The 22575-nt window shown below is 44.9% G+C and overlaps 2 pseudogenes; one reads left to right on the forward strand and one right to left on the reverse strand.

Moving 5' to 3' along the window:
• Positions 1-1559: 1559 nt before the first annotated feature.
• Positions 1560-2946, forward strand: LOC144127666 (uncharacterized; annotated as a pseudogene).
• Positions 2947-12345: 9399 nt separating this feature from the next.
• Positions 12346-21580, reverse strand: LOC144127667 (uncharacterized; annotated as a pseudogene).
• Between the last annotated feature and the right edge of the window lie 995 nt (positions 21581-22575).

Here is a 22575-nt window from a genome sequence, read left to right on the forward strand (position 1 = left end):
CTGCAAAAGACTCCCCAAGCTTTATTTAGCCGTTCCTTTTCTTCCTTGAATTCATGTGCGCACCACACTTTGTGGTTATGACAAACCACTCCTGATGATTTTGGGATTGATAAGTGTGCGGCAGTAAGGATGCATGATGTGACTGCGTCATTTATTTAGTCTATCTCGAGATTTTCTAAAGCAATATTCTCTAAACTGGCCTGTTCTCTAAACAATTCCCAGTTAGCTAAATGCAACTTCTAACGGCGTGGTTTTGTCGGGCTGACTATTGCTGAGGATGACAGGAATGTTACCGATAGCATCCCATACAACACCCAATGTCCTGAGGACGTCCTCAAAAGGCACTAACGTCCTCACAAATTTTCCGACGTTCTGAGGACATCCTAAAGACGCCAGCGGTAGGGTAGCCCCAGAAATGTCCTGGTGAAGACCTATTAAGAACGATCGCTACACTATGTATATAGAAATTGCAAATTATGGACATACCAATTTTTGTCCTCTATTCTATAATGCAAAGCAGGGAAAAGACTGGGTCAGTCGAATAAATCTCAAAACCCGTCGAGAGCGAGGCAGGAAACTTTTCTCATTCCCTTTTGTCACTAAATGACTGGATAGAAAATTACGCACAAATATGTAGCTTATACTGCAATTAAGCTAACGTTCTTATCAAACAATTCAAAACCTATATGCTAGCCCCACTAGCACCGTCCATTCCGAACGAATTATATTCGTGGCTGGCAACCATGAGCTTGCGTTTTACTCGTTGGAGCAAACAAGCCAAGCCAAGCTGAACAGCTGAACTTCCTACGCGGGCAAGATGGATGCTGCAAATAATGAGTCCTTTGTCAGTATGTCGGAGAGCAGGGACAGAAAGTTCCGGCGAGAAAGAAATGGTCGCGTCAATGCCTGTATTCAGCTCGCAAGCTGCATAGGAGCTGATACGGCGTCACCTCCGTCTAGTTTGTGTGAACCGGGACTCTCCGCCGTGGCGTGTGCTCTGCCTAGTACCGGCGACGACGTTTCGTGCAGCGGCAACGTGTTCCAAGCGTGGACGATGTGGTACTGGAATGTGTATCAAGTCCGGACTGCGGAGGGCTAAGCTTGCCACTTGTGAGCTTGAACAGGTCCGGCGAACTTCAGCTCTCGACCTCTTCGACAGTGTGCATTGAAAAGACTAGCGATTGTGACAATGCCGACGGAGACAGTGTGTTGTCTCTTCGTCGCAAGCTGCAAGCATGGGCAGTTGAGTCGCGATCATCTCATGCTAATCTCACATCACTGTTGAAAGTGTTGCGGACCTATAAAGGTCTTTTCTCGCTGCCATCATCTGCAAGGGCCTTGCTTCAGACGCCGAAAAAATCCTTTGGTGTATTAACACTGGCTGGTGGAAAGCTCCGCCATTTTGGCATCGAAGCAGGCCTGCGGCAGATCCTACAAAGTTGCGGAGAGGTTCCTGGAGAACTAAGCCTCAGCTTTAATATCGATGGCTTGCCATTATCAAAAAGTGCTAAAGGACAGTTTTGGACAGTTCTCGGCCGGGTAAACAACTTCCCAGATGCGGCACCATTTGTTGTCAGTGTTTTTTTTTTGGCGACAGCAAACCTCATGATGCAAATGAGTTCATGCGGGGCTTTGTTAGCGAAATGAAGTGTCTGATGACTACAGGACTTGCTGTGGGCACAGCAGCAGTTCCAGTTAGTCTGCATGCTATAATTTGTGACGCACCAGCAAAAGCTTTTGTGCTGTACATAAGAAGCCACACAGGCTATTATAGCTGCACGAAGTATGCTGTGAAAGGCACATATTCTGAAGGCAGAGTGTGCTTTCCCGCTCTGACAAGCCAGCTGCGAACTGATGAAAGTTTCAGCTGCAGATTTCAAGAACAACACCACACAGGTGAAAGTATTCTGGAGGAGCTTCCACTAGATATTGTAAAGGACGTTCCTCTAGAATATATGCATTTGGTGTGCCTGAGTGTAATGCGCAAACTCCTGCTTTTGTGGATGCGTGGAATTAAGGGAATCAGGGTAGGACGCAAAGCAATTATTGAGTTGTTGGACAGGAACATGAAGCTAGCAAAATATGTTCCTGTGATTTTAACAGGAAGCCGCGAAGTTTATCAGATTTAGAGCGCTGGAAGCCTACCGAGTTCCGGTTTTTCCTGCTGTATGGAGGCCCTGTGGTGCTCTCTTCAGTGCTTCCTTCTCGGATGTACGAAAATTTTCTTTATTTGCATGTTGCAATCAACATACTTTCAACAAATGGCCTCACAGCAAGTGAATTGAACTATGCTAAAGGCTTTCTCAAGTTCTTTGTGAACAGCTTTGTTGAAATTTATGGCCAGGAACATGCATCGCACAACGTGCATGGTCTGTCCCATTTGGCATCTGATGTGGAGCACCTCGGCCCATTAAATGACTGGAGTGCTTTTCCGTTCGAAAATTTCATGTCTACTCTGAAAGCCGTGGTACGAAAACCTGAGCACCCCCTTGAGCAGCTCTGTAACAGACTGTCCAAGCAAGGAACAGTACTGTGTGCAAGTAAGAAGGCAACAAGGCACCCATTGTTTGCAATGGAACACGATTCGGGGCCACTCATTGTGCCTTGCCGTGCTCCACAGTACTTGAAAGTTACATTGCCAGGAAGTGTTGTTCTTGCAGCTGGCAAAAGAAACAGTTGCTGCTTGCTTGCAGATGGATCAATAGTAGTTGTGGAAAACTTTTCACATTTTCCATCAGATGCACCATGTGTAATTGGAAGTTTTTGCAATGCAGTGATCTGTATTTGTCACCTTGTGTATCATTGATGCTTGGCATTTACAAAGTTTCTCAGCTATCCAGCCTGATGTCTTGGCCACTTGAGGATATTTCTCAGAAATGTCTTAAGACTTTCTTCAAGTGCGAGACAATGATTTTTCCGCTTCTACATACCGCTCAAGGGGTTTAGCTGCCACTGATTTTTAATGCACGTTTTCACAATGTTTGTACCTTTGTATTTGGTGCATATGTTGGTAGATAAAATCTTTTTCTTCCTTGAACAAGGTAGTCAATATATCGTTGTGAAATTCCCCGAAGATGACGATTCTGTGGCTATTGTCCACAAAAGGTGGATCAGCAATGACATGTGCCGCTGGCCTCCTGAAATGAGGCAATTTGATAGCCTCTTAAGAGCAGGCGCAACCCCGGGACCTGACTGGAAGTAACTGCCGTGCACAGTAGTCCAGGCATTTGGTAATGATCATTGTATTTGCTTCTGTCTTATTGTGCTTCCTCTTGGTGTATGCTAACCACACACAACAAATAAGCATGAGACAGCATTATAAACATCAATGCTGAGTATGGCTGTGGCAGGCTAAGCCAGCAAGCACTATTGCCTTGGCTTCAAAGTACGCTATTGAATTTTGCCATTTTCAAGGTGCACGTTATATCATGAAGAGTAATCTCAACAGTTATTATTAGTAGCTCATGTACAAAAACAACTACACTAAATTCTCCTAATCTTTGATTAAGTGCTGTGCAGTTTTTCTGTGTGCAAGGTTGCAAAATAAACATTAGTTGCCAATGCACAGCCGTCATTGAAAGCACCATTAAATTACTACTATAATGGCCAAAACAGCTGCAAGAAGGCAAGCATTGCATTTATAGGTGCATGCATCAGCTGCATATTTTGTTGTGAAAGAGCAGCTTCATAGGTCACATACTGAAAAGTAAGCAACACATATGCACGCTCCACTGCATGTAGCACATATGAGATGTCATCAGCACATGGTCCATGACATGCTACACTGTTGCCAGAAAGCGGTGCATTCTTGTCATTCGTTCCCTTGGAAATGCTGAATGTTGATGCGGCATGGGCAGCCTTCAATTGCTGCGCCTGTGTAGCCTTGCTGTACTCTGTGTGCCAGAAGAAAGTCATTGCTTTGCCTGCACTTTCTTGCTGGTTAACTGCCGAGTTGGTATTCCACAATATAAAAAAATGTGCTTGTTTTAAAGAAAGGGTAGCTTAATTTAACACTTAACTTGTGCAAATAATGTATTGTAGTAACAAGAGTGCGTTGCTCAAATTTTGACATTTGTCTTTTACGGCTTCACTATCCACAGTAAAATAGCACACAGTGGACATTATATAACTGACCTTTCAGAAATTCAGTGAGATGTTGATGGTGATTTTCATTCCCTGTGCTCACTTTCTCATAATACATGAACCTGCACTCCATTCCATCTGCTTGCTTTCAGTTTCTTTTTTTGGTAGAAGATTGTTTTGTCTACTTTGGCACATTGTTTTTTTCTAGCATTTTGGGATAACATGAAGCTCATTATGAGTTATTTACTGTCATGAAGATTGTCTTGCATATGAGTAAAAATTATTAGTGCCCTGAAAGGTTACGAAATTCATACTGGGCATCCAGACTATTTCAGCAAAATATGTTTTGATTGGAGGAATGCAAATACTTTTTTTCAGATACATATGCTGAAGCACGGCTGCGCCTTAGAAGAGCAGAGGACACCTCTGATTTGCAAAGCGACTACGACCTTTGACGGGGAAAAAGGAAACGAAATACAAAAAGATTTCAAGAGTCTGAAAATAATGAATACAGGCACCCTCCATCCCCACCACTCTCTATGTTCAAAAGTAATGTGCATCCCTCTGATCTTTCATTTTACATTCAAGCGTGCTGCAAGAAAAGTGTTCTTATTTTTGAGGATGCTGTATTATCCTGGTGCGTTCTCAACTCTAAGACCTGTTGGTTGTAGTTGCTGGTACATGCCGATAGCAAGTGAGACATTAGAAAATCATGTTGACCATGTTTGTACTTTTTTTTAGCAAAAAGAGCATACGGTATAATAGGGACAAGAAAATTCCTGTTCTTTCTTCTAATGCATATTTTACTGTTGCACTGTTCTACTGAGCAAGTGAAACAGCATGGTATTAGTCTGATGCATATGCCCACAAGCACACGGTGGCCTAGTCACGATGCTTTTACTGATCAAAAACACCTTTATCATGTGGTAAAAACCTTTCAGAGGCAACGTTTGTTTTTTCCCACTAATTTATGATACGTTACAGCTACCTGCAGTGGCAAAGAGTAGACTCGGTGCTCTCAGCAATGTTGTGGGTGAATCAAACAATATACTGATGTGTGTGCCAAATTGCCGTCAATAAAAGAAGCCTGCACTACTGGAAAAGGATATTTGATTGCTGAGGCTTAGTTTGTGCTGCTTCTAGCAACCTGTGCACTTACGCAGCTAGTTAGGCAAGTTGCTAACCTGTAGTAGGAGCTATTATTTATTGCTGCAGGTGTTGAAATACTATGCATTCTTGCAGGGCAGCACTGTAGACTGTGGAGCTAGTTGGTAGTACATCTTTGAAACTAGCAGTGCAAAAGTATGGGATGAGAAAAAGGACATTAACAAAGCACTATGTCTGTCTGCTCACTTGGTTAAGTTTTTTTGTGTTATTAGTTTTCAAAGATGCTTTTGGTTATTGATACATGAATTTGTAGATTTGGGTTCAGATTTCTCATAGTGTCTTTATTGCTTTCTCACTGGTAGTCTGTTTTTTCACCAGAAGCAAGAGAGAAGAGGATGCAGAGGAGCAAAACACAGCGGCTTCGTTCACTGCAGTCTTCACAGCAGTCTGGACATAATGGTATGGACTGAAGGATGCTCTGATGATGTGAAGGAAAATTTCGCAGCTAACAATGCGCTACATTTTCGAGATGCATATCAAGAAAATCAAGCAGTCTTTTAATAACGAAATCAACATCATGGTAATATTAATGAACCTGGCCATTGTGCCTCTTTAGCATGGCATGTGAAGCATTGAGAGTGATCCTATTCATTTTTTTCCAATAGATAAATAGAATATGGGCAGGAATCACACATGAAATACAATCAGAGGCTGACAGTTTAGGCCTAGTTAGTTGCGAGCTGTAAATATGCATGCTTTGTGAACCAGTGTGCCACATTATAATGCGGCTGCTCCTACATTGCACACGTGGCCCAATGTACCAATAGTCTGCTGAGGGAGCACAGATGAACAATTACATACTCTAACAGCAGTTCTGTGCCGTTACTTGCAATAACTGCAGGTTCTCACTCAGTGCATGGCTGGATTGTCTTAGGAACACGCACTCATGAGAAATAACAGCTTCTTGCTATATTTAAGTTACCCAATGTATCTTCAGTCTTGTACCAGCTAGCTGAGCTCTGTATGCTGCTGAATTTACTGCAGAATGGCATTGTTTTAAGTGCTGCTGTATGTACAGGTGAGAGTGATGCTGAAATACGGAGGATTCATTCGCTTCGGTGCTCTGGAATGCAGGTGCCCAGTTCCTGTAAGTTTTCAGAGGTGGAAATAATTGTCATACAGAAGATCTATAGTGTTCTCTTTTCATTGCAGGGTATGCAGCTGCTTCTTCCACGGGGGCGCAACAAAGGCCTGAGCAAACTGGTGGATGGAGGGCACCATGCAAGTTTAGAACCTGTGTTGGCCCACGTAATGCTTCCTAAATTTTTCGCTTTGTCTCAATGTAGGGTCGGAGTCACACAGCAGTCATTGGGCCCAAGCTGACACAATGTATTCTCCGCCCACAAATTCTTCAGTGCCGGATGGTCGCTTCCGGTCAGGTAAATTATTGACAATGTCAAACTTGATTTCATTACTGATGTCTCAATAATATGCAGCACCCAGGGCAGGATCTGACGAGAGATCATATGCCTCCAGTCCTGGTTCTTCAGTTGCCAACACTTCAAGGCTTTCTGGCAAGTGCAATTAAATTGCTCTCTTTGCAGTGTTTGTATGTAAATCACTGTTTTTATGCCGTTAGATTTATCTAGTTACCTGGCCTTCACATGTGCACATGTGTAGATTATTTATTCATGTCATTAGCACTTATTGTTTAATAATTATTACTATCTATATATTTATTTATGTAACTAGCATCCCTCTCCAGGGCAGATAAACCTCATGGATATAATTGCATATGTATACAAACAAGAATCATATGGTTACAAATCTTGCACCTGTGCATTCACAAATGTAGCGTGTTGGCACTTTTTAGGACACATGCATTCAGTTCGTATAGTTCTTGAATGAAATACGTTTGCCAGAAGAGCAGCTTTACTGTGTGAATGATGCATTGGACTGTGCAGTGTAATGCAGACACATGGTTTCAAAAGGAAACATTTGACGGAAGTCTGTCTGGCTGGGAAACTTAATTTAACAGAAAGATGACTGACACCAACCAGACTGACGTTTCGGGACCAGCTCGGTCCCTTCTTCATGGTATGACTACGGGCGAGGCGCAGCTTGGCTTTTTAAGCCCTCGTGTGGGAGACCTCTGGGTCAATGGCCTCAAACCATGCATGTAGGAAGAGGGAAGTGTCCCCAGGGAGCGATTAACATCATCCCGTGTCTGTTGGATGTGCCACGACTCGAGTAGAAGCCTCCTGTGCAGGTTAGCTTCAGTTTCCAGTACAACAGTACCGACAAAGTCAAATCGATGGTTGCATGCCTCGCAATGTTTGGCCACAGCAAACACTTTTGCATCCCATACGTTAAAGGCTTGAGTGAGACGCTGACTCGCATTATCAGCAAAGAAGGGGTGCTAATAATGCACAAACCTACTACCACCATCGGACACCTCCTCCCTCGCCCGAAGCACCGTCACCCTAAAGAAAGGGCCCAAGGTGTTGTATACAAAATCGCCTGCTCAGTATGCCCAGCTTTGTATGTAGGGGAAACTAAGAACTTTGCTGAAAGAATGAATCAATACAAAGCGGACGTCCGACAGATGAACCGTCAACACAGCGCTGTGGCCGAACACTGTGAGGCATGCGACCACCGAATTGACTTTGACGGTACTGTTGTACTGGAAACCGAAGTTAACCTGCACAGGTGGCTTCTGCTTGAGTCGTAGCACATCCAACCGACACAGGAGAATGTTAATCGCTCCCGGGGGCACTTCCCTCTTCTTACATCCATGGTTTGCGGCCACTGACCCGGAGGTCTTCCACACGGGGGCCTAAAAAGTCAAGCTGCACCTCACCCGTAGTCACACCATGAAGAAGGGACCGAGCGGACTACTACACCTACTAATGGTGGGACCAACTGTAATAACTTTCCCCTCCGACCTCAACACACTGTCGCAAGACTTTGAGGTCAGTGATGCTAAGATTTACCAATGATGCTGTTGTTTTCTGCTTGCTTTATTTGGCTGTAAACAGGATGCAATGTTCACTGAAACCCGGACCCTTTGTGTGCGTTCTTACCCATGTGCTCGTGACAAGGTAGCCCAATCCTTCCCTAATGTTCCAGCCCTCGACACACGGGAAATTAGTGAGACCCCCCAAAGGGCGCCTGGTTTGGCCTGTTCGCCACCGCCAGTGTCATTTGCGCAGCAGCGCCTTTTTGGCCACGCATCTGCAGCGGCGCCCATTTTTGTATTTGTGCATTTTGTTTGTGTTTTGTTTGTAAGTTTGTTTTCGTACTCCTGTCTTTGCCGCGCTGCCCATGTCCCCTTCACCTTGTTCCTCTCCCTTTCTATCGTTTTGCCATCTCCTCTTTTGACCATTTTTCCTTAGTAATTTCCCCCCCTTTTTTCTGTCTACTTTTCTCGCTTCCTTCCCCAATTTTGTCCCTGTCTGCTCCCCGCACCCCAAATTTTTTTTTAAACTGTTGCTGCTATTTGCCTGTTACATTCCTTTTTCACTCTCCTCTGCAGCTCACAAACTTAAAATGTCCATCTGACGCGATACCACTTCAGTCCTGAAGAACGCACCGCAGTCGAAATATCGACAAATAAATGTGTCTCTGTAGACGTGCACACTTCTCTTAACCTTTTCTTCTGCGGAAGCCAACGCAACCTACTTTCGTAACAGTCTATACGATGGCTCCTGCTTGCACTTCATCAAGACATGTCTTTTGCAAATTCCCCGTCGAGAGCCGAGCTACCACCATTATCGGGGACTCTGAAATGAAATACTTGCATCAACACTTCGATCCTGCAATCCCACACACCGTAGCATTCATCTGCCAGCCTGGTGCCAAAATCGAAGACATCCCCCAACCTCCTGGGTTGGGTACCACAAGGTGTGTCGGACATCGTTATTCACATCAGGTGCAACGACGTCGCAAACATGGATGCCGCTACCACTGCAGACCAGTACGTGCAACTGATCCATCAAATCAGAATAGGAAGAACTGATATTATTAACATTATTAACATCTTTGCAACGCTCGTGCTACCTCGTTCTCCAAATTTAGGAAATTCAGCCAACAGGCATCAAGTGGTAAAGATCAACCAGAAGGCCCGTGCCTTTATTGCCCTCCTTGTCGACATCTGCCGACGAGATAACACATTCTTTGTAGACCACCAAATGGAAATATTCCACCCTAGCACAGTGCTGTCTGCAGATGGCGTGCACCCCAGCTTCGGTGGAGTCTCCTTAATATCTTGGAACATCTACAACTTACTCCTCCGAATGCACCACTGCACAATGGGGCAATGGAGAGACAACGTGCACAACATCCAGAGCCTCGGCAGCAACAAAATTCGATGAAAGCTCCACAGCCCCAGACAGCTGCACAAGTCGGCCGAAATGCTATCTCTACCGGACAAGCAACAGCTAGCCGTCCCGACATCACCTCCAGCCCACCACACACCTCTTGGACATCGAGGGGATGCTGCAGCACAGCACTAAAATAGCTACCCCAGACCACCAGTGGCACAACAGCAGCACATTCTCCTACAGCAGACAACTCAAGACAAGCACATCAACTAAGCCATTGTGCCGTGAGGCAAGGCCGAAGAGAGGTGTACAACCGAAGCGGAAGACTGCCGTGAACTCTACACCAGAGCAGCACCCCAGCACCAGCAGTCCATCATAACTATGAAGTGACCCCAGCATCCCCGTTTCGCGATATGACATCTGGAAGCGTTGTGGTTCCGCCCAGTGACTGCGCCGGGACTGATGCACAGGCCGCGTCAGTACCCCGCCTCCCTTGTTCTCAGGTCACCGACAGCCCTGTTTCAAATCTTCAGCTTTCCTCAAATTACGGAAAATAACTGATAAGCGACTGAGACATGATCTTCATGTTAAAACCTTAAAAACGTACCTTCAGGCTAAGGTCATGCCGAAAGGTCTACAAGTGAATCTGATACCAGCAATGAATAACCTATAAAACGGAGACAAAAAGAAATGGAACGACATATTAAAATCAGCTTCCCTAGAGTTACTCAAGCTTACAATTCGGCACTGAGAAAGCATCGGTGATACTGGAAACAGAGGAGCGTCGGGCTCGGAATAATCTTCCTGTTTCCGTGCTGGAGGCCGAGGAACTAGAACGTTTGAAAAAAAAACATCAGAACTAGGCATAATCAACGTTAGAATATCTACACGGGACAAAGTTCCACGACGAATGGCTCGAAAAAGTACTAAGTGCGGTTGGATCAATTTCTCCCCACCCCAATATCACTCAGTCAAAGGTCAATCAAGGGCAAACACTCTCAAAACAGGGCCATCACAGTGCAGACACCATCACCAATCTATCTCTAACACCGCTACAGAGTATGAGCGAGTCGTCCTATCTAGAGGGCTCAATTTTTGCCCTCGCACAGGCAAATACAACGAATTCCAACTCTTGCAATATCCTGACGACTTCGCCAGAAAAGTTCGCCTGAAAGAATATTTTTTTGATAAGCCCACACACCCTCACCAAAGCTAGAACTCCTACCCAGCAAACCAAAATTGGACTCACAACATCGGGCGGGAAAAACACTTGGATATCTATTTAAGGCAGTTCAAAATGACAGTATTGAAATTTTGAATAAACACAGGTTAGGACCAGACAATCTTCCTAAACAAGAACGGACTTCTTTAGAAGCACTCAGCAACCGTACCGACATCGTCATAAGGGTGCAGGCGTTGTTATCTTGAACAGGGATGACTATGTAGCAGAAGGCATCCGAAAGCTTTAGTTAGTTATATTGAATATAATGGCGCAAAAGCAACTGAGGCTATTATGCACCAAACGCACGGATAGAGCTTTAGTTAGAGGTTACGCTTTTTATATCTAAAGTTTGCTTACAACATTGACTTCTCTGAGAAACTTAAAAATGCTTGAAAAATCAATGAGTGCTTTATCACCCAAAAGTAACATGGGGTGTAGTGGGATGTATTCATTGTAGAATGTTGTGAAATATTTTTTCCTCAGTTGTTCCAGTTTTGTGCGTAAAATTAACATGTGATTTACCGCGAGTTCATCGCCACACATTTCGCAGAGAGATTTGTCTTTTTTTTGTCAGTAAGAAGTTGTGTGTAAGGTGTGTGTCCAATGCATAGTCGACACAAAATAACTTCTCTGAAACGTTCCTGATGTTTACATGATCTCCATTCTCCCAAAACGGGCTTTATACAATGTAGTTTGTTGTTTGTCTGTTCATCCCATGCAACCTGCCACTTATTTCTGAGTTTACTGTGCAGTAATTGCTGCTGCTCTCTCATTGCCTAAAATTCCAACATGGCTAGGGACCCAGCAGAATATGATGTTATTGTTTTGCTTTGAGATTTTAACTATGTTATGTATGATTTGTCCTATTATGGGTTCAGCAGCATTTGTAGAGTGCAGCGCTTTGAGCGTACACAGTGAATCGGTGTAAATGACGCTATTTTTTATGTTTTGTTTTACTATTTGTTCAACGGATACGAAAATGGCATGACACTCCGCAGTAAATACTGATGCATACTGTGGCAATCGTATCATTTTTTCGTTTTTTCCTTGAATTACTGCACTTCTGACATGACTGTTTTTTGAGCCATCAGTGCAAAATTCAGTGTAGGCGTCATATTTTTCTTGTAGTGCAAAGAACTCTTGCAGTATGTGCTCCTGCGGCATTTCCGCTTTGTTTACACGTGTCAGTGTGAAGTCACACACCGATGGGAAGCTGTACCATGGTGGCAGATATTCATGTCTGTGCAATATTCGGTAGGGCGTCCAGCACTGATAACTCTTCACATTTGTCTTCAAAGCTCATTATTCGTGGCCTGATAAAATGTGGTTTATTATTGAATAGTCTTCTAGATCAGCACTTGGTAACAATGGGATAGCAGAGATGTTTAGGAAGAGAACGGGTTTTTAGGATGTACGTGCATGTAAGTGTGACTCTTCTATCCTCTAGCAGACCTGCCAACCAGACGATGCTAAATCTACTATAGAGGATGCCAAGAAATACTAAAATTCGGTGAAAAATACTAAAATTATGTTTTAGTACACCAAATTTTTTATTTGGCTATGAAAACAAAGCAACTTCAACTGGTGTTTCAATACATCACGCAAACAACTTCAGAAAGAAGTCTTCGAAGTGGAAGGTTGGGACAACACTGAGGATGTTGCTGCTTTTGCCTTCCTCAGAAAGTCCTTGTCGAACACCTGATTGTGACAGACTACAGATTCCTTACATTTCACAACTAACAGCTGTTCTAGGCTCTTTTCTGACATGGATGAGCGAAACTGAGTGCAAGTCTTCTTCACTTTGCTGAACACTCTTTCACAGTCTGCGTTACTGTGTGGGAGAGTCAGAATCCCTAACATAACTTTTGAGATCTTATCATACTTAAAAGTACGGTCAATGTCCTGAATACTGGCAATAGCATGCCACTGCGCGTCTATCCGCACCTGTGTAGTGACTTGTACTGGAGGTTCTTCGAGCTGAAGGCGGCTTAACTGGGCTTGGATGTCATCCAGGTCCGAGTCATCATCCTGCCCCTCAGAAACTGGCAAGAGAACTGGAAAGCGATTGATGAAGTACCTGACATCAGCAAACTTTGCTGTCACAATGCTGGAAAGCCTTGCCACTTCCGCTTTCTTCAGAATCTCTGACTTCAAGGGGAATTTCAGGATGATGTAATCGCTTACCACCACAAAAAATCTTCTTACTCGTGTAAGAAACTGTTGCTTGTCAGCAATCTTCAGCCTTTCTAAGATTTGTAGAGTTTGGCTGCCGATTACAAGGTCATCATCATCCCTCTGGTTGCCAGAAGACTTGTAATCAATATCTGTCAGCTCACAACTACTCTTAATAACAGATGGTTTCACGAACCGCAGTAAAATCTCCCTGAGCAGGCTGTTCAAAACTTCCAGAAGCACATGTACTTGGGGAGCTCCAGACTGCAAAAAGGTGTTTGTCTTTTCAAATTCTGGTATGACTGACAGCAAGAAGGCGCAGTATGCCTTGTTGACATCTGATGAAAGGAACATGAACAGTCTTTCTTGCCTATTTAAGACCTTGGCCACTTGCTGCTTCAGAGCTTGCTGCGAAGGAGCTGAGTCGATGTCCAGCCTTGGTCGCTTGTTCTGATGTGCGATTTTTGCTGTCCGCGTCGACTTCGGAGAGTCCATCTCTGGATTTCGTTGTTCACTTGGTGATTCCAAGGGTTTCTTCGATGGCTTCACTTCACTGTGAAAGAAGCTGAGCAGTGGTTGCCACTGCTCAACAAGCCGTTTCAAGCTAATACCAAGAGATAACCAACGAGTGTTGACATGTTTCAGGATTTTTTTTACTCTGCATCATGCAAGCATTGAAAAGCTCTCAGTTTGTCTTTCCTTTTTGAACTCTTCTCCAGGTAGTAGTAGACATCAATCAGCACCTCGTTTACACTTACAGGAAGGCAGGCCAAACCCTTCTGAGCTGCCAAATTGATTAAATGGCAACAACATCCAAGGATGGCAATCTTTTCATGGTTTTCTTTGAGAACAGCAGCAACCCCATTCCTAGATCCGACCATCACTGGCGCGTTATCGCACGCCATGCCGACGCAGTTCCGTACAGGCACGTTGTTGGCCTTCAGCGTGCCTACAACAAGTGCACCAATGTTCCGTCCAGTTGAGTCTCCCTCGAGTGTAGGCATTGCTAGCAAAGCAGTACGAACAATGCCGTCGACGAATGTGACAACAATCCGGTAGAGCTTTGCATCATTGCCAGCGTCGTTGCTCCCATCGGTAGCGACCGAAAATGGTCCGGATTGAAGACAGCTTACAACACTACTGACCTGTTGATTGGCCATTTCCTTGGCGATTGCAGCCGTTTTTGTACGAGCGCAAGCGTAGGCCTCTTTGGAGTTCGGAAACATTTTCCTGAAGAGGTCTCCCGCATGGTCTGCAGCAGTGAATGGCACGTTGTGCTCAATGAGGAAAGCTGTGAAAAGGCATTCCACTCGCCTTGGTCCACCGAAGCGCAAAAATATCCACCGAGCTTCTCGTTGGTGTCAACGATCTGCGCCGAGTCCTTGTGCTTCTTTGTTCCGAGATGCAGCAGGATGTCCCGACGACCGGCGTGCGCAATGTTCAGATCACAGTGGCAGACACTGCAGAAAGCATATTTTTCACCCTTGCAAGATTTCTGAATGCACGGAAAATCGGTCGAATAACTTGGTATGAACACTTGAAAGTACTTCTTGCCGGACAATTTACGACACCCGCAGCAACAACGCTGCACGCCGCGGAAATCACAACGCCGCCGGCAACACAACAGGCCTAACAAGCCCGGCTATGACCACACCAAACGCACCATTTCAAACGGGCAAACACAACAGAAGAAAGAATGCGAGGAAGTTCTCTCGTTCCTGCATGAACGCGATGGTGGTGATGACGATGGCTATCCCGTTTGCGAGCCACCAAAAGCCTCAGTGTTGCCAACACAGAACCAGAATGTACGGTGTGCAGCCGCTGAACGACAAAAAGAAACAAAAATCGTAAAAATAGAGCGACATTACGATACTCGTAAAAAAAACGCTGGAAATCGGGCACTTTACGATAAAATCGTAAAACTTGGCAGGTATGCTCTAGTGTGGGCTACTTAGCTTCAACATAAAGAATATTTACCGAGGATGTTCTATATGCTCCAGTTGATAGGCGCAGACCAAGATTATGAACAGGGTCCAGTCGTTTCAAATAGGATGCTCTTGCTGAACCATATACTATGCACCCGTAGTCCAACTTGGAGCGCACCAAAGAGATATATTTGTAATAGGCATGCTCTATTGGACCCCCACCGTTTTCGCGAGAGTACCTTTATTACATTGAGGGCTTGGGATGCTTTCTTTTTAAGGTTGTTAATGTGTGGTACAAATGTAAGTTTCTTGTCAAAAGTTATGCCTAAAAATTTATGTTCTTGTTTGATTGGCAGTGTGGCTTGATTCAAGCACAGGTTGGAATCGACCTTTAGGCCTCGTCATAATGAGAACAGAACAGCTACTGTTTTTTGAGGAGAGAACCTGAATACATTTTTCTCTGCCGAAGCAGCCAGTTTATTTAGTGTGATTTGTATTTGTCTCTTGCAGGACAGTATGCTTGAACAAGTGTATGCTATCTGTAGGTCATCTACATAACCTGAATACATTACGGACTTGGGTATTACTTTGGCTAAAGAATTCATTTTTACTATGAAGAGTGTTGTACTTAAAATGCATCCCTGGAGTACGCCATTCTCTTGGGTGAATGTCATTGACAGAGTTGCTCCTAGACGGACTGTGAATGTGCGGTTAGTCAGGAAGTCATTCAAGAAGTTTAGCATCCTGCTGCGGATCCCTAGTTCTGCTAGTCATGGAGGATGCCGAACTTCCACGTGGTATCATAGGCCTTCTCCAAATCGAAGAAGACCCCGATACAGTACTCTTTGTGGATGAACGCCTCCTGGATGGTGTTTTCTAGGTGGACAAGGTGATCAGTGGTCGAGCATGCTTTCTTAAATCGACATTGAAACACATCTAAGAGTCGACAAGATTCAAGTGTGAAGGTGTCTAATGTTTATTATGCTTCCGAAAGATTTAGCAATGCAGCTGGTGAGGGCTATCGGTCTGTAATTGTTAGGACTTGTTGGTGGTTTTCCGGGTTTCAGAAAAGGTACTATTATTGCTTTCTTCCACTCATTAGGTATATTCCCAGTTGTCCATATTTTGTTAAAGAATTTCATCAATGCCTGCACGGCAGCCTCAGAGAGATGGGCAAGCATAGTGTTAAGCACATTATCTGGGCCTGATGCTGTCTTTTTACCAGAAGATAATACCCTATTCAATTCCTGGAGTGTAATGGGTTGATTGTAGTCTTCGTGCATACCTGCTACAATTGGAAGTTTATGTTTTTCTGCTATTGCTTTGTACTTCTGGAAGGTGTTTGTGTAATTGGACGAACCGGAAACTTCAGCAAAATGCTCACCCAGTATGTTGGCCTGTTCTTCTAATGATGTTTGTGTCCAGGGTGCAGTCAATAGAGGAAGTGTGAAAGTGGTATGGTCACTACTGAATCTACGAACCTTTTCCCACATTTTTTCTTTAGGTTATTAAGCTGTTTATTGAGGATACATATTTCTGCCATGAGGATTTCTCGGCATTTCTTCGAACAAATCGCGCTCTGGCCTTGGCCCTCTTATAGGCAATCAAGTTCACCGCTGTGGGATACCGATGCAGAGCCCCAAGCTTTATTTTGTTGTTTTTTTGCCAATGTGCATTCTTGTGTCCACCATACTTTGTTTTTTGTGTACGAGTCCTGTTGTTTGTGGTATCTTGGTATGGCTAGTGTAGCGGCCGATATTATGCATGTAGTAAACTTTTCATTAATTTCGTCTATGCTGAGGTCTTCACAAAATTCTTTTTCTAGTGTGGCACTTGCTGTAAAAAGTGACCAGTCAGCGAGGTGAAGTTTCCAGCGTCGTGGTCTTGTGGGGATGACTGGAGTAGACGATGAGAGGCTGATGATAGTAGGTAGGTGATCACTTCCCTGAGGGTCATTTAAAACATCCCATTTAAAATTGTTAAAAAGCGATGGTGATGCGAAAGCTAAATCGAAGAAGCTCATTTTTGCCGAGCTTGGGCAACAATAAGTGGCTTTTCCCGTATTTAAGACATATTATTTGAGAGGATAAAATCTTCGATTATTTGTCCCCGTAGAGTCACATCGTTCGCTTCTGCAAAATGGGGAGTGAGCGTTAAAATCGCCAACAACCAGACATGGCTCCGGCAGTTGATCAATCAGGCCTTCTAAATCTTTAATTGTTAATGTGATGTGCGGGGGAAGATATACAGGACATACTGTTATTGTCTTGAAGGTAACGACGCTAACTGCAACTGCCTCAAGCTTTGTGTTAAGTTTGATTTTTTGAGCAGAGACGCCGCTTTGAATGACAACTGCGATGCCACCCGAGAGTCTATTAGCCTGCTCGCGATCGCGTCTAAAAGTTTTGTAACGTTTCAGGATTTTCATATGTTGTGGACCTAGATTGGTTTCCTGAAGACATAAGGCTATGGGCAACATTTACCCTAAAAAATCTGTTATGTTACTGTAATTCCTCAACAGGCCTCTACAGTTCCACTGAACTAAAAAAGCCATGTTTATCTTTTGGGGTGGAATGATATGAGGTATACTTATGTTCTGGACCCGTTATGAGAGGCCTGTCTTTTTTCGCTCGAGAACTGTTCCGCCTCTGTAAAAGAGGCGGAGTGGGAGTTGTCCATCACCTCAACAGAGGTGCTGGAGGGCCACGGAGATGCCGCGGTTGTGTTAGTTTCAAGCCTCCCCCGAAGGGGGAAAGTCCTGCGGGATGCCGACCAATGGACCGGCGCTCCCTGCTTTGATGGTGGCAGAGCAGCCTTCGCTGTCGCTGCCTGGGGCTTGGAGGGCCCTGCCATCGGCTCGGTGGAAGTGGCCTCGGCAGGTGCCGGAGTGCTTTGTGGTGCTACGCCCCTGCGCACCACATCAGCGAAGTCTGGTTTTGCTGTAAAAGAGAATGTGTTGGTAAGCGCAAAACACCTCCTTGCCTCTTTAAATGAAATGTTTTCTTTGGTCTTTATGGTGATGATTTCTTTTTCCTTTTTCCAGGACGGACACGCCCTGGAGTATGCATCGTGGTCTCCTTCACAGTTTGCGCAGCGCAGTGCTACGACACATTCCTGAGTGATGGTCCTTCGAGGCGCATTTCGCGCAGGTTTTGCAGCCGCGGCAGGTCTGTGAGCCGTGACCAAACTTTTGGCAGTTGAAACATCGGCGGGGATTGGGTATATAATTTCTGACATTGACTCTCAAATATCCAACTTCGATTGTTTCGGGCAGTGCTGGTGTTAAATGTGAGGACACTGTGTTTGGTGTCTATTTCTTTATTATCCTTGCAGATTTTGATTCTGTGAACATCAATCACATTCCGGTCGGTGAGCCCTTGAAGCATTTCAGCTTCTGTTAAATGGATGAAATCACTTTCTGAGATAATGCCTCGGGCTGTGTTAAGGGATCGGTGGGGAGTCACGGAGACAAGGATGTCCCCTATGGAAGCAATGCTTGAGAGTTTCGAGCACTGGATGCTCTCGCGCAATTCAAGGAGTAGGTCGCCGCTGGCCATTTTTTATACCTTGTAACCAGGGCCCAAGGCATCTGTTAAGCATTTGGACACAAGAAATGGTGATATTATTCGGGCTTGCTTTTGTTCGCATTCACTGTGAAGAACATGAAACTTTGAAAACGCTTGTTTCTTTTTAGAGCAAAAATCTGCTTCGTTCCGCCCTCTCTTGAAAGAGCGATGTGGTTTTGAAAGGGGTGGAGCCATAAAAAATGTTATTCGGTCATGGTGCAGCCACCCACCATGGAGTCCAACAAGGGGACGGGTCAGGAACTTGAAAGCAAATCCTGCCCACACCAGCTGTACACCTCAACTATAACCAAATGTGACGCAACTCAGGGTAGTTGGTCACACAAGGTTAACCCTCGCTGCCAGGAAAAAAGAAAAACTAAGAAGTGAGTAGGAGATGGGAGAGTTGTGAGAAAGAGATAGGAAAGTGAAAGACGGAGGGAAGGACAGGAAAAGGAGACTGCCGATTTTTCCCGGTTGGGTCAGGCCGGAGGTGCCGTCTACAGGAAGCTGGTGCCAAAGTGGTGTGTTGCCTTCGCCTAGGGGCCCTTAAAGGTCCAAACGCTCGGCATCGGCTCAACCACCAGGATCCCCTTTTCCCCGGACACGGCGATGCCACGCATGGCTAGGCGCGGGTGCTCGGGTCCGTGGTGATGCACTGTTCACCATCATCCCCTTGCAGGGATGTCCCTGCGGATGCTCGGGAACCCGTGGTGTCACCACTCACCAACGCCTGCAAGCTGCAGACGCCCCTTTGCTGGGATCCGAAAGCTTTCTGACAATAATTTTTATAAACAACTTCATGGCAACCCCACCAACGAGCACTATCAAGCTATATCTGATATCCTCCGCCACCTCGCAAAACGCAATGAAATCTCGCCGAAACTATGCAAGGCACCCACAGCTACCCATCCTTCTCAGCGTTTTTACATGCTCCCTAAAATTTATAAAGCCGGTATTCCTGGATGGCCAATAATTTCAGGAATCGGCACCATCACAAAACCAATGTCAAAACACACTGACACACTAATTAGTCACATTCCAGCCACACATCCATCAAACATCAAAGATACAGACCACTTTCTCCCCCAGATAGACAACACAACATTACCCGAAGGAGCCTTTCCTGTGACCACGGATGTAACATCCTTTTACACAAACATTCCTCATGCCGACGGCATTGTAGCCCTTTTGCAATCTTATGAACAGCAGAGATCTCATGAATCTCCAAGCCCAGACATCTTAGGAACATTAGCCAAAATTGTTTTAGACAATAGTAGCTTCGAATTTAATCTTCAATATTATCTACAAGTAAGTGGCACAGCTATGGTAACAAGAATGGCCCCAAATTATGCCAACATCTTCATGCAACACACAGAGCCAAATTTCTCCTTGTCCAATTCAGCCGTCCTTTTACAAGCGCTATTTGGATGATATTTTTATAATATGGACAAACACAGAGCAACAACTTATCCATTTCATTGACAGTGTCAGCTCCGTACACCCGAACGTCAAGTTTATGCACACCTACTCAACCAGTCAAACCAATTTTCTTGATGTTGACATTCTGGTGGACAAGGGGTCAGTTCGTACAACCGTTTATAGACAAACAACCGACTCCCAAAAATATCTCTAATTGCAAAGCGCCCATCCCCGTCACTGCAAAACCAGCATCCCTTATTCACAGGTACATCGTTTTACAAGAATCTGCTCTAACGACCTAGACTTTCATGACAACTCCGAACCCAGGCGCGACGCGCTCTAAACGCAGCGCTAGCCACCTTCCCTTATTGATGACGCCGTAAGCAGAGCTTCAACTCTGAACCGTAATCAAATACTCCAGGGACACCGAAGACATAACCGAAATGATTACACTACAAATCTTATTCTCACATTTAACAGTGGCGCACCGAACATAAGCAGAATTCTTAATAAGCATTTTATTGTCCACCAGCAAAGTCAACAACTATCTAATATATTTACATGCGCACCCTGCGTGATATATAGCGTGCAAAAACATTCAGAACTATACTGCGCACTCCAAGGAACAAAAGCCCCAAAATATGGATGTCACCCCTGTGGTTAAGGTCGCTGCAAAGTTTGCAAACACATGCAGATTACATGTTCCGCAACAAGTACGAGGTCAGGTTTCCGGCATTCAATCAACTGCAACTTTGATGGAGACTCATCAAAAATCATTTATCCTGAATGCACTCTGTGTAACCAGCAATACATAGGAGAGAGATGTGAAGGGTCGAAAAAAAAGACTGAAATTTGGGGGAGAAAACAATTTTTTGTTGTTTTCAATCAGAGAGAACATGAAAAAACCAAAATTTCCTGACGGATTTTTTTCCCCGCAACATGACATCGAAGCCTTTTACCGAAACCAGAACCTGTGGCAAAAAAGTAGTCGCTCGACTTCTGGTTTCGCTTCAGGGGCGCGACCGAACCAGTGGAGAATCGCCAGCGTCATTTTCAAATGGCGTGTCTTTCTTCGCGCTTCGACATACCCGAAACGTTAGAACTTCGACTACTGGCCTCTACCGTCTGTACTTCACCGTAGCGTGGCTGCGTATTTCAAGTTCCGCAATGGTTCGTCCACGATCTCAGGTGTGGAAATATTTTAACGTATGTCACTCGCCTACTGAGGGCAAAAAACTGCAAGCGTTTTGCAAATACTGTCACACGTCACATGGCTTCTCTAACGCTACACGTCTCACTAAACATCTCGTACTGCAAAAAGTGCCCTCAAGAGGTGAAGGAGGTGTATGACATTGCATCTCAAAACAAGCCATCTGGAAGTTCATCGGCAGTCTCGTGAAGTGAGTACCAGAGCTCCAGTGTCTCACTGGAACCTTCTTCGATGAAAAAATCTGCTAACGTATCCTCTTTTGTCGACAGAATCACGCCTGAAATGTAACAAAAAATTGATGAAACCTTGGCCAGGGCTGTGTATGCAATGAACACGCCGCTCTCTCTATCAGAAAATGAGAAAATGAGCACTAGCTCGCTACTTTCAAGATGCACACAACCTAGCCGGAACATTTTGAGCAGCCCCCTGCATGACGCTGAGTATGAGCGAGTCAAAACTCACGTAGAGGAGGCTCTGGCCAGCTCGACGTGCCTTACCGTGCTCACAGATGGGTGGACCAACATTTCCGGCAAGTCAATTGTGAACTTCGTCATTGTAGAACCGCAGCCTGTGTTTTATAAATCAGTTGAAACAGGCACAAATCGGCACACCACGGCCTACATCAGCAGCTCGATCTGTAATGTGATTGAGTCTCTGCAACCCCACAAAGTAATTGCCTTGGTTACTGATAATGCGAGCAATGTGCAGGCAGCATGTAAGAATGTTGTTTACAAATTTCCGCATGTTGCAACCATTGGTTGCGAAGCACATGGGCTGAACCTGCTCCTCAGCAACCTCATGCATCTTAAAGTATTGAAAGAGGTTCCAGAAACATCCTGAAAAATAATCAAATATGTGAAAAACACACATAGTTGCTGCTGCGCTCCAACAAGAGCAGAGTCGAGGCAGTTTCACAACACTCAAACTGCCTAGCAAGACAAGATGGCATCGCTTCACCCTTTAAATACAGAGCCTTTTCAACAACGAGGAGACACTGCAGGGGACTATAATCATGGGAGAACTCGAGGTGAACAAATGGATACGGCAGGCCGTCTTGGACGAAGATGTGTTTTGGAAGCAATTGCGAAGCTGCTTAGACCCGCTGACACCGGTCTCCTCGGGGATTACTATGCTTGAATCTGACAAGGCCCTGTTGTCAGACTTCTACGATGTCTTCCAGTCTATTAAAACGGAAGTCGCGGCATGGCTGGAAACTAGCGCATTGACGCAAGACAAAGAGGGTCAAGTAATGCAAGTGATCAGCGAGCATGAGGAGTTCCGAGTACGACCTATCCACATCACTGCCAACCTCCTATACCTAAGGTATCGTGGCAAAAACCTAGGTGACGTGCAAGTTGCAGTCACATCTGACTGGATTTTCGGCCACACAGTGCACCTATCGCTGGACGTCGGGAAACTGCTCTCTAACGTCGCACAACACAGAGCCTGCAAATGAACTTGGTCAAGAGGAGGAGCTTGGGATTCTGCAAAACACTTGGATCCATCCACATGGTGGCAAGGACTCGGCTCCAACTAGCCCTTGAGCATC

This window comes from Amblyomma americanum, chromosome 4, assembly GCF_052857255.1.
Source record: "Amblyomma americanum isolate KBUSLIRL-KWMA chromosome 4, ASM5285725v1, whole genome shotgun sequence".
NCBI lineage: Eukaryota > Metazoa > Arthropoda > Arachnida > Ixodida > Ixodidae > Amblyomma > Amblyomma americanum.